The sequence below is a fragment of the Mastomys coucha genome, unplaced genomic scaffold, assembly GCF_008632895.1.
Source record: "Mastomys coucha isolate ucsf_1 unplaced genomic scaffold, UCSF_Mcou_1 pScaffold1, whole genome shotgun sequence".
NCBI lineage: Eukaryota > Metazoa > Chordata > Mammalia > Rodentia > Muridae > Mastomys > Mastomys coucha.
This window is the reverse complement of record NW_022196891.1, coordinates 42,357,485-42,371,142: the sequence shown is the minus strand read 5'-3', so window position 1 is coordinate 42,371,142 and position 13,658 is coordinate 42,357,485. Positions and strand designations below refer to the sequence as shown.

Here is a 13,658-nt window from a genome sequence, read left to right as displayed (position 1 = left end):
TCTCTGTGATAGCAAGGCGTTTGAGTGCATACATTCTGAGACTGCTCTTGTCTGATTCCCAAAGTGGCTACACCATTTGGTAATCCAAACAAAAACTCCCCTAAGTCTTCATCATTACTAGAATTTGTTATTAGTTGTTTTATTGACCATAGCCATTCTGATTGTCATAATATAAAATTTCCAAATAGTTTTATTATATATTTCTCAAATTGATAAGGAAGTTGAACACAGTTTTTTTTGTTTCCAAATAAAGCCCAGTTTTCAATGGGTTCATTATACTCTTTGAGTTGTTTTGGAATTCCTTGATACTTTTTATGTTGTTGTTGTTTGTTTCTTTTGTTTTGTTTTTATTTTTTGAAGAAAAAGAAAGTGAAGCTTGAAATGGGTGTCACTCATCTAAAGACATTTTATTAAGAAATAATTGAGAAGGAAGCAGCCTCAAGAATCTTAAACTTAAAGTACTCTTTCCACATTTATAAGCAATTAATTGATATGTGAAGTTCATATGTATTTTCAATTATAATTTCACATAACTTTACCCCACCATGTTTAATTCTATATACGAGAAAATATAAACACTAAACATCATAGGACTTCTGTTTTCTTTGGTAAATATAAAAAAATAAAAAGCCAAGGATATTCTTGAGGATGATAACCAGACTATTAGAGAAGTAGATACATTTACATGCACAGCACATGCTTATTGTGATGGAAATATCTTCTTGCACTTAAAAAATTTTGGGTAAGTACAAGAGTCCAATTGGTGAGAAACTGGTAATGAATTTCAAGAATTATAAAGGCATGCAGAAGGTTCCATGAGTTATAGGGCTTGCTCTCAAGCCTGATGATCTTAGTGCAACTCACAGAATCTACATTGGAGAAGAGGTATAATCCTCATATGTTGTCTTCTGATATACAGCATATACCATGGCATGTAAGAATGCTCCTTTACAGCACTAACACATACATTAGAATTACTAACAATGTAAAAAGAAAAGCAATGGAAAAGATTTTAAAGTTGTAAAACAATGTAAAATATTAAAGTTTTTCTGTACCTTTTATTAAGCCAAAAATTCCAGAAGGAAGAAAAAGCTAAAGGATTTTATAGAATGCACTGATGATGAGACTTACCAAGCTTTTCTACATGAGGCAATGATCCCAGGGATAATACCAATGCAGAACATGCTAATCCACCTTATAATATCTTTGACATTGTGAATTCAACTAATTTGGAATATTTTTTACACCTGAAAGTATATGCAAATAATAGATTTTAGAAAGATACTCTTTAAGCCTGTTATTTAAGTGGTAAATCTAAGATAGCATTAATAATTTTATTTCTTTGTATGTTTGCTTTTGATAAAGGATTTTGTTATGTATTCTGGCTAGTCTACAGTTTGACATATAGACCAGGCTGAACTCGAATTCACAAAGATATACGTCTCTCAGTTTACAAAATGTTGGGATTAAGGTCATGTGCCAACACGCTTAGTTTATGAATATCCTTGTATTTTATGTACTTTTTTGATGCTCATAATTTTTTATGTGGTTGGGATGTAGATTGGTGATAGATCACTAGTCTACTATGTACACAACACCTGTCTTACTGCTCAGGAACACAAAAGATGCATTTGTTATTCATTTGGGGACTAAAAAAGCTATTCGAGCCTTATACAGCCCTGTTTAGTCACCTGCTTTTATGGAAATCATGTTATAACATTGTTAAGAGCCATTGTATCATCTATGACCTAAAACACTTCATAGTATTTACTTAGGTACTTTGGATTCTATGAAATCGGTGGACTTTTCTGGATTACTGCCCAGATTGCAATTAACATGTAAGTGATGTGTAGAAACCCATAACATTATATTTAGTAAAATATGGCTCTAAAACAACTATAGCTAAACCAATAAAACTATTGAAATTCAGAATTTGGTATCCTTGAGGTTGTACTCATGCCTGAATAGTAAATTATGTAGCAGATGAATCTTAAAGCCTTATAGCTTTGTAACAAACTACTCCTGCTTGTTAATAACATGATACACCCTATTTACATGGTAAGTATTTGAATTCATGGTGGCTAAGTTACATGGAAAAAGTATTTCCTAGATAATAGTACTTCTGTCAAAACTCATTAGATATTCTTTTAACCTATACATTTCTTATTCCAACCACCTTATCCTGGCTGATTAAATAAAAAGCATTTACTTGAAATATTGGTGTTATTTTTCCCAGCACCACTGTCTCATACACATGATTTGATAAAATAAGAAAAAACTGTTATATCAAATACAACGTTTAAAATATGAAGTAAATAAAGAAGTTTGTGGTTTTTTTTTTTTTTGGGAAGGGCATGAATAGTTTATTTTAAAAACCAAAAGCAACAAAAACAGAACAACATAACAACTAAAATGGTACCAGGCTGACCATTGTGACTAGGATACATATAATAGCTTTATGTTTGGGTATTAATATTACAGTATTTTTAGATACTGAAATGCTTCAATAGACCAGGAACATTAGATAATAAAGATCTTGGATGAAAATATATTCTAGTAAGTCTAGTAAGTATGGTTAGGAAGGATAAAATTTCTCTTATAAGGAGGCAGCATGAACTATATAGCTCTTTGTACTTTCATCTTTACTTTTCATAATTTAAGCTATGAACACCCTTGCTAAAGAACAATCAAATAAATAAGGTAATTTACTTGTTACAATTGGACAAGTAGAGTAATTTTGCTAACCACCGTCAAAACAGACAAATAAATGTCATGTTCAAATCATTTGAAAAGCAGAGAGCTTGCTTCTTCAATACCAATTCAAACTAAATGCTATCATTATAACTTCCAAAATTCTGCAATGAAATTAATTTTTAAATATATGTGTTTTTTTTTTCATCTAACTGTATTTTGCCATCAACAAGAGGAAGTTGCTTTTTAAGAGAACATAGCTTTTGGCAACAGTCCCATGTGCATGTAGTGAAAACAATACCACATGATGCCATGCTCTCCTCTAATTTCTGGAGTACGAAGATTTGACCAGAAGTCAAGATTATCCTACTCTGTTCTTAAAATTTTTTAACCCATATGTGATTATTTTGTAGAGAGTAAATGTGCTGTTAAATAACCATTCAATTATCCTTATCTGAGAGCTGACCCTTTTGGGTAACTGTACCACCCCCTCTGAGACTGTCCACTGTTCTCCCATGTTAACCTCTCAGTATCAGGATTTCTGAGGTGGTGTAAGTGTAGGTCAGAGGAACAGCAGATACATGTACTTCAGCCTTCTGTGACAGCTTTTACATCTGTAAACTCAAGAATCATATTATTTAGCTCAGCAACTAGAAAAAACATTGAAATTTGGGCATTTCACACTAAAACCTCTGTGCTTTTTAAATGAAGCTGTTTGTGAATCTTTTTGGCATTTATCAGTCATTTGTATACTCTTCTAATAATAAAAAACTATATTTAAAATAAATTTAAGGTTAAATGTTCTAAGGGGATCTCTATCAAAATGTAGGGTTTTTTAAAAAAAATGTATAAATTGGTATTTTTTTTTCTTTCAATACTGGAATAGTACAAATTATATCTGGTCACTCCTTAAATCAACCAACAACACTTCTCAACAAATACAACACAGAAATTTACACATATCCCTGAAATTTTTTGATTAAGTAAACAAGTGAATCACAGTGGAGTCTCATTTAGTTAATAGTGTGTATCCATTTAAAATCAAAACACAATGCTGAAAATTAAAAGAAATTTTCAAGCTAAAAAAAAACAAAAGGAAAAAGGAAGACAGGAAACCTCCAAACTCAAATGGAATGCGTTGTCACCTGCTGTTTCTACACTTTATCCTTGACCAGATTCCTCCTTCTCCTTGTGTAAGGGCACTGCTGAAATCCTCAGGCCCAGTCTGTGAGACCTTGAGTCAAGCGCATCTGCTATAGCTCTAAGGGAATATGGTCACTGCCTGTTCCCCTATAAGTCTTTCACATCCAGGGATGACATTGCTTCTCATTCCTTTGTAACTGCCGGCATCTTACAAGATGATGCTTCCTGTGCAACATGGTGGCCACTGATTCTCTCAACCACTTCCAGAAATAGAAGTTTTTCATCAGCTTGTCACCAATGCGCTAGCCTTTTTCTCTTTCCATCAGAAAAGTTGAGGCTTAAACACAGGTGGGACAGAAATGAAAACAAGAGCTTGCAAGACACAAAGTTACATAGCTGTTCTAGTTGGAGTTTGTAAACAGAGAATATATTTTGAAAACTCAGTAATTCAACAAAATAATCCTTGCTATAGTAATAAGTATATAAAAGAGAAAATTTGAGCATCTCTGTAAATTATTATCAATATTTTATCTATCCATGATCTGATCTAATAACATATAAAATAGATCAATTCAGCAAGTATAGACCTGTCAAAGAATATGAAAGGAATTAACTTAAGTTGCACAATCATCATACAGGAAGCACTTTTAAACTTTAAAACTAAAATCCAAACAAAAGGTAGGTTCATCAAGGAAGTTTTAAAAAATAAATTAATTTATTAAAATAACATAAGATAGAAGTCTCTTGTTCAAAATGTTCACATAACATTTTCTTTAGGTATTAAATTTCTTATAACAGTTACTATTTTAAATTTCCAGGGATGTTTCATTAAAAATATCAATAAGAATACTTAAAAAATTACTTTACAAATTATTAATATATTCCACAGAGTTGTATATAATAATCTTTCCAACAGCAAATTAAACTGATAATCCTGGTTCCTGAAACTTTATTGCTACTCTGTATTGTCTACTTCTGTGACATAGTAACTTTGACACAATAAGTAGAATGTACATTGGCCATCTATAATAGAAAAAAAATTGACCATGTAAAGATAGTGTGTGTTTGAGGATAAGAATTCTGAATTTTATATGAAGCACTGGCAGAACAGTCAGACAATAATCCATAAAAATATGTCTAAATAAAACTATAAGAATAAATATGATGTAGAAAATTCAAAAAATAGAGATAAAGAATAAAGTTAGTAAGTGCAACTTAATTATTACTGGTTTTAGTAATTTCTTTTATGGTTTAAATATTAATTTGCTTAATTCTAACAGGTAAGGCATTTTTTTCTTGATACAATTTTCAAACACATTTATAATCAACATCTTTGTATAGCTATATTGAACACAGCAATAATAAATTTTAGAGTCATGCATCTTAGAATAAATTAGCATCAGTTCAAACATAGAAAGTTAATCATCTGAATTTGTTTATATTCACCTGCAAGAATGTGCCAAGTTGCTATAAGAATATAATAAACGCAGAGGAAGAGAAGAAAACTGTCTAGTGGGAGTGATAGGAGGGATAAAAAGAGGAGAAGAAAGCAGAGGAGAGAGGAGGAGAGGAGACAGGATATGAATAGAGGAAGAGAGTCGAAGAGGAGGGAGAAGCGACTGGAGAAGGCATGAGGTCATGGACTAGCTTTCAGACATGCATAATTATCACAGGAGGCTTGAGAAATGAATAGTAAAATAAATGACTACAAGCTACACTAACCGAGTTTTCTAACAGGAGTGAGACTATCACATCAATGATCCTGAAACTCAGAAATCTGGGACATCAGACAATGGCAGGGAATAGAAGAGTTTGATATCTAAAAATCCTGTTGACTTCCATCACACTATCACGATTATGAACGTGTGAGCAATAAGGATAAATAGGAATGAGTTTGGGAAAAAGACAACAAAGGGGAAGAAAGATCATCAATGGGTTTGCTAAGGTACAGGAGTCATTAAACAAAAACCCCAAAACAAGGGGAAATATTTTTTTTTCAAGATTTACTTATTTTTTATTTATACGAGTCCACTGCAGCTGTCTTCAGACACACCAGAAGAGGGCATCGGATTCCGTTACAGATGGTTGTGAGCCACCATGTGGTTACTGGGAATTGAACTCAGGACCTCTGAAAGTCAGTGAGTGCTCTTAACCGCTGAGCCATCTCTTCAGCCCCAGAGGTCTTTATTCTAATCCAGATTGGACCTGAGTTTCCTGGAGGAAGTCTCTAAGGAGAAACGTTCTGTCTTTACTGGGGGTGGGAAGCAGGAGAACCAATTTGGATTCCCTGACAGCACATGCTCCTCTGAGTGCATCTCCCTGTGTGAAAGGCAACAAGCTGTAGCAACCCAATGTGTAGCCAGCATGGAGAGTCCAAGAGCTTCACGGGACAGAAGGCTGCATTACAAACAGTACTCCCACAACTTTCCAATAGGACAGTAGCTCAAGTGATTAACATTCATTAGATGTTTTGTCTACACATGTCTGTTTACCATGTGCATGCCTGGTGCCCACAGCCGTCAGAAGGTGTCGAAACCTTTGCAACAGGAGTTATAGGTGGTTAGTGAGCCTCCCTGTGGGTGCTGGGAATGAAACCAGGTCCTTTGCAAAGAGCAGTGCTTTTAACCACTGAGCCACCTGTCCAGCCCTCCAGTGGTTTCTTGAGGCAGTGTCTCCTTTCCCTCCACTCCTTTCCGGCTACTACCAGCGGTAGTGGGCCAGGGCACGGTCCCTTGATTGACAAGGAATATTACCGCAAGCCCGTGGCGGAACTCACCGAGGAGAAGTATGACCAGGAGCTCAAGAAAACTCAGCTCATCAAAGCTGCAGCTGCGACTGAGAAACTAGCTCAGTGTTCGCAGACCCTGTCATCAGCAAATTCACCAACATGATGATGAAGGGAGGCAACAAAGTTCTGGCCCGATCCCTCATGGCCCAGACTCTTGGAAGCTCTGAAAAGGAAGCAGTTTGAAAGGTACTGTGCTGCCTCGGCAGACGAACAGGCCACCATTGAGCGGAACCCCTACAGGATCTTCCACGGGGCACTGAAAAACTGTGAGCCTGTGATTGGGTTGGCGCCTATCCTCAAAGGGGGCCGTTTTTACCAGGTCCCTGTGCCTCTAGCTGACCGAGGGCAGCGCTTCCTCACCATGAAGTGGATGATCACAGAGTGCCGAGAGAATAAACCGCGTCGGACACTGATGCCAGAGAAGCTGTAGCATGAGCTGCTGGAGGCTTTTCATAACCGGGGTCCCGTGATCAAGAGGAAGCACAATATGCATAAGATGGGGAAATATTTTTAATAGATAGTTACCCACTGGATAAATTTGTAACTTATAGTCTATGTGATGTATAGCTCACTAAAATATTTTCACAGATTAAAGTAAGAGTAATTTTATCTAAGAATATTTAATATACTTATGAAATATCAAAGCCGTTTTTATTTGCAATGGTTCAAACAACTGATATAATGCTTAAGGAGGGTTCTTCAGGCAAGCTTGATTCAATTGAAAGCTTGATTTTAATAGTAAATTAAAAGATACATTGATTTTTTGTAAAAGAAAGTAAAACACACACACACGCATTTCCCACAACAAAGAACATTAGAAAATTTAACCTTTTCTTGTGAACACAACTTACTAAACAAATGAAAAATGGTATTTCTTTACTTGTCTCTTTCTATTTGACATGAAGCCCTATAGCCTGTAATACTGAGTCTGAAGGAATGAATGCAGAATGCCCTGTATTAAAAACCAAGATGTCCCTGTTTATAAATGTACTTTATGTCTGTTTATTGTGAAAGGACTTTGAGAAACATGTATCTGATATGAACAAAAAGTAGTTACCCCAAATAAGGTTTCAGAAGAGAGGGTAAAATTCATCATATTTTTAATGATAAAGACAACAGTAGGAATGGCATGGGCTAGATTTTAAAAAGTGAAGAGGCAGGACCAGAAAGTAGAAGCAATGTGTTGAGGATTTAATGAGCTTCCCCAATGCCTTGATTTCTCAAAATACAAATTCTACTTTTCATCATGTCCTTCTCTTCATTTTTTTCCTATACAGTTTCCATTGCTCTGACAAAATTCTTTAACTAAATTATATTGTGGGTAGATTGGCCAATAAGCAATCTTGGATGGGTAGATTGGCCAATAAGCCAGTTGTGGGTCTTATTTTTATTGTCATTTCATTTTGGGTTCAGTCCAGGATCATGAGTCCGTGAACACCTGGCGGTGCTTCTTTTGAGAAGCATGATTGAGGAAACATATCATTTAGTCCTACTCAGGAAGCAAATAGAAGAATAGGGGGAAGGTAATGTCTCATAATCATCTCTACTGTCCTAATTCTCTTGAAATAGGCTCAACAAAATGACACTACAAATGGCAACCAAGCCTCTGGGGACAATTAAAAATCAAACTGATAAAAATTGACAGATTAAAGCCGGACAGTGGTGGCACACGCCTTTAATCCCAGCACTTGGGAGGCAGAGGCAGGCTAATTTCTGAATTCGAGGCCAGCCCGATCTACAGAGTGAGTTCCAGGACAGCCAGGGCTATTCAGAGAAACCCTGTCTCAACAAACCAAAAAAAAAAAAAGACAGATTATTAATTACTTACCTATATTAATATGCTACCCTACAAAATAGTTTATATTTTTTCATTGTTCATAGCACAATTATAATTTTAAAACTATATAAATAACTAAAGTTAGTCATGATATAATAGCAACTGATAAATATACATATATATGTGTATATATATGTATATATATATGATGAATAGTATATTGGAAATTAGTGAAAAGGATAAAAAAGACTAATTTTAAAAGATCAACACATATTTTCAAAAATAACATAATAAATCTAGTAACGTATTAATTGCTGACTTAAAAATTAGCCACAGGTTAAATATGACTGTGTTCATTTAAAAAGAGATTGAAGCTCCAAGCTCAGTTGCTTTTTAATCATTATAAGTCAGCACTGAAATATGCATGTATTGATTTTGGTAGCTCATCTGGACTAAAAACAAATAAAGAAACCCCAGAATTATGTCACATCATACATCAAAGGAATCTAACAGATATAGACGAAATAAGCTACCTAAATGCTAAAGAATGCATATTTTGCTCAGCAGCACATGGAAGCTTCTCAAAAACAAAAAATTTGTAATGGTTGCAAACCACATTTGTAGCTTGGAAGGGGAGAGAGGTCATCACAAATTTAACGACTCTCTGTAAAAAAAAAAAAAAAGTCTGAACCTAGACACAGATAGAAGCTCTTCCCATCTACATAATATGTGCAATCACTGACCACTCTCCCAAATGCACTGCTTTGTTTCTTTGTGTGTGTGTAAGGAATTTCTCTGCATGACTGTTTCTAACCCATAATAAAATATGCGTCCTCTGCTGTGAGAATTCGACTCCAATAATTGCTAAAGGTTAGGTTTCTTTGTTTCAGTGATACTCTTCAGTATCTTGGCTCTTTCACCAAGGAATGAAAAAGATCTCTCTGTAAGCCTGGGTAATAAGCCCTTTCATTTTCTTCTCAGTTGTGATTCTCATTTAAACCAAAGATTCACACAGTAGAATTGTTTGCTTTTCTGCTGATGGTGGCTTTGTTACAGACATTTCTAATTTCAGGATTACTTGGGAAAACATTATGACTTATAATCTAATTACTTTTACTACTAACAAGGCTGGAATGCAGCGGGGCTGTGTAATAGGGAAGACAGAGGCTTAAAAACTAACCTGAGTACAAAGTTATTTCTGCGATTTGCAACAGACAAAAATATCCATAGTTCAACATACAGCATGATCTTCTGAGCAAGCACTATAAAGAGCTTATAGAAATTAAAAGATAAAATATGTTTTCCACAAAGAGTGGAAGTTTCTATCTACCCCAAGAGTGGTGAACAAAAGCCATTTTAAATCTACTGCTAGACTAAAACTTATCACTGAACTGATATTCTTTTTAATTGTCTATAAGAAGCCAGCATTTTAGTCTTCTGCTCAATCCAATTCTCCTTTCTAAGTGTTTTTTTTTTGCTAATGAATCATGAATTCTGTGTCTCCTTTTTATATCAGTGTGGATATCATCTGATGATCTAACCCACTAGCATCATTTGAAGTTTCCCTTTGCACCATAAAACATATCCCTCAGACATCTGAAAATGTATCAGTCCCATATGTCTTTGTCTTATAAGCATGCTGAATTTGAAGTGTGATAAATTCTATAGATTCTATCAAGTGAAGATTTCTGTTATGATCTTTTGTCAGAACTACTAAATTTCTACCTGTTCTTCCTGAATTCTTTCTTGTTTCAGAGATGCTCAATCACTATTAACAGTATTGGAGAGAATTTTAATTGCCAGATAATAAATTAATGACAATTAAAGTCTCATGGAATAGTGTTAAATGCAACAAAAATTTCTTCCTCCAACATTTACCACTATGCTGTTCTTTGGATAGCACTAGATTGAGCTGGCATTTGGCTATGTTTGTTTGAGATGTTTCTTTAAAACGAATGGTACTAAAATATATGTTGAAACTCATTAAAGAATTGGACCTGTAATTACAGATTTGAAAGATTCTAGAACTTTAAAATAAAGTTGTTGGTAATCTCCTTAGTAATATTTTAACAGAAAAACTATGATGAAAACCTTGAGCAACACTTAGAAGTACCCATCACTTTTGGGGACATAGCCTCTATATAGTCCTGGTTGTCCTAAAACTAGCTCTGTAGACTAAGCTGATTTTGAACTCACAGAGATCCATCTAAATGTGCTTCCTAGGTGCTGGGGTTAATTGTGTGACCTAGGAAATCTGACTAGAAATAAGTTCTTGGTGGAAGAAAATATTTAAAATAAAAAGAATGAAAATGAAAATTTTACAGTTAAATGTATATTGGTAACAAGTTTTGTTAAAGAAGAAAATAAAAATTAAACTTGGCCCTGAAGTACTGGGGTTTGAGAATTGGAGAAGAGCCCCGACTACTATGGCTACTGTGCTAGTCCTTGTATATGTGGTGAGACTTTCAAGAGTGGGTTAATTAATCTAAAATTTCATTGGTAAGTGCTGGGAGGTATATGGGTTGGTTTCTTATTGGCTTGGACCAGGTGGTCTGTGGTCTGCATTTCTACATCATGAATGTTTAACCATAGGATGAGATACTAAAACTATATAAGGCTGATCAGCACAGATGGCCCCATCCACAGATAAGATATTTCCCCATTCTTGTGGTTATCTCCAGGCTGTTTTCTGGATGCGGCTTGTTTCTGGAGCTGATGATTCATAGCCTAGTTCCTGGGACTGATGGTTTTCCTTTTGAAGTAAGGTTTAGTCCAGAAATGGAGTTTATGTCATCTTCTCACAAGTTTTGAGCTTATTTGAAATGTTCTTTTATGTGCCCAGAAAGAACATTCAGATGGTTAAAGAGTGACTAGGCCTTTCAATTGCACAGCCTATCTACTGAGTTTAATGGCAACAAGGAAAGAACTAAAAACCAGAATGACTATTTGGTTCCATGTTCTTTTTTCTATAGAACTTGTTTGACTCTGCTAGCTAGATGGAGAAATTCTCCTTGAGAAGGCTAGATTCAGATATTTCCTTACAATAGAAGCTGTTTTGCTATTGTGAAGCCCCCAGATCCTCTAGTGCCTGGAATCTTGAACCTTTTTTTCCTTTATGATTAAACAGAGTCTGAAAACAAAATGGCAGTACTTAGAATACGTTTCTTTGATTATACCCAAGAGTTTACACAATAATCGTGGTTATTAGAGAAAACAAAATTGACTCTATTAATGAAATTTCATTTTCATTCTTTAGCCTATCAGCAAATTTAAGAAAATATTACTAAAATCATATGAACTTGTAAATGAGAAAGTACAGATTATTTTTTTGTATTTTTTCCTAAAAACATACACAAAAATTCATTTATGTAGAAAACTCAACATTATCTTATGAGTAATTTTAAGTGATCCTCATGATGCCATATATCTGGTATTAAAGCAATGAATCAAAATTAAATTCATCATTTGACTAGCTAGAAAGAGATATCAATTTAGCTAATTCCTTTGTGGTTTTGTAATATATCAAAAACATATGCATATTTCCAGAAGTTTACAAGTATATAAATCTTAGAGAGCATAAAATAAAAGCAAAGAAATGTATAGAATTCTGAAAAAAGTAAATTGTATGCATTTCTCTCCCATAATATGATATTCAACTATACTCTATATACCTTAATGCTAATTGTTTGCCTTTAATGGAATATCAGAATTACAGAGCATGAGTAAGTGAAAAATACATTTTCCTGTTTGTATGAATAATCTTCAGAATTTACCAACAGCTTTAAATGTCTTCATAGCTAAGTATAGTTTCACAAAACCCCTGGAAAATATATGATGTAAAAGAAATGGGTGGAAGAAGCAATTTTAAGAGTTGATGTGAATTTACATATGGAAAGCTGAAATGTGACTGATTTGACTAACAATATTTAAGCCATGAAAAATGTATTTAAAAAGAAATGAAATTGCTGGGGTAGGATTTGGTTCACCACACAGAAAAAGTTGCTTGGAAGAGTAATAAGTATAAAGTTTACATATGATAGGAACCTGAACACAACTAGTAATGGAAACCAAACATGTGTGTGTGTGTGTGTGTGTGTGTGTGTGTGTGTGTGTGTGTGTGTGGTCAGATTTAGATAAATTCAAGGGAGTCATTATCTTCTTAGAGATGTTTCTTCTTTTTGCCCTCCAATATTTCAAGAAATCAGATAGGGAAGACCAGAGGTTATGACAGAGAGACAAGTCCATAAAAGGTCAATTATCCTATGATCAAGTCAGTCAAAGACAATTTCACTGATATACTGAGGAATCTTTCTTGTAAAAAAGAGTGAGTATGCCCTTTGTTTTAAGTTATTTTGCAAAAAAAAAAAAAAAAAAATCTACCAGCTCATTTTCTTAAGTCATTAATGCATAATGGCTCTTAACTAGATGGCTGTTTTCTGAAATGTACTTTTACATTTAGTTCTTAATTTTGACTGAATGAAATCTTCTTTAATTATTCTTTGCCTATTTTTAAGATTTCTAAAAGTTCTATCAATCCAATTCACTAGACTTCATTTATACTTGTAAAAACCTAATGCCAATGTCAATTGCTTCTCAAGTATTTATTTATTAAAGTAAGTTGATCTTCTGAGAAATATCTTTGATGGAAATAGAACAGATAATAATTACATTGAACAATCACTAATTGCAACTCAATATTGTTGAGCACACACATTATATGGGAATTGATTGATGCCATAAGTTTAGGACATCCCAGAAGAAAATAATCTGGTTGCCTTTTTTTCTATACAGAATAAGTACCTATTTTTTTATGTGCACTGTTCCACTTTTCTGGTGTTCAGATGAAAAGAAAATACAACTGATATTTCATAAGCTCCTTGTGCCTTATAAATGAAGATTTGAAAATTAAATCAGGGTTTTTAAAATCTTGTATCTACCTTGGATTATTTTATATTCATATAAAAATATTTAAATTTGGGATATCAGGAGGAATTTCAGCCCTACCCAAAGATTGTTAAAATTCCATCAATGAAAGAGTACTCTTTTAATGTTTAGTTTAACTTAGGTGAGTTTTAATTTTTTTTCAAAAATATCTATGAATAATATATTAATAATAATAATAATAATAATATTGGCCAGATAACATTCTATGAAACATTTAATTTGTAATCATTGTCAATAATTAGATACCTATGAGTAACATTTTTATAAGGTACTTTGTTTTCTTCCTTTTGAAGATGTAGCTTCCTAAGGCAAACA

General features: G+C 33.9%; 1 pseudogene; it reads left to right on the top strand.

The window, feature by feature from the left end:
• The first annotated feature begins 5,691 nt into the window (after nucleotides 1-5,691).
• Nucleotides 5,692-7,136, top strand: LOC116096584 (annotated as a pseudogene).
• The last annotated feature ends 6,522 nt before the right edge of the window (nucleotides 7,137-13,658 follow it).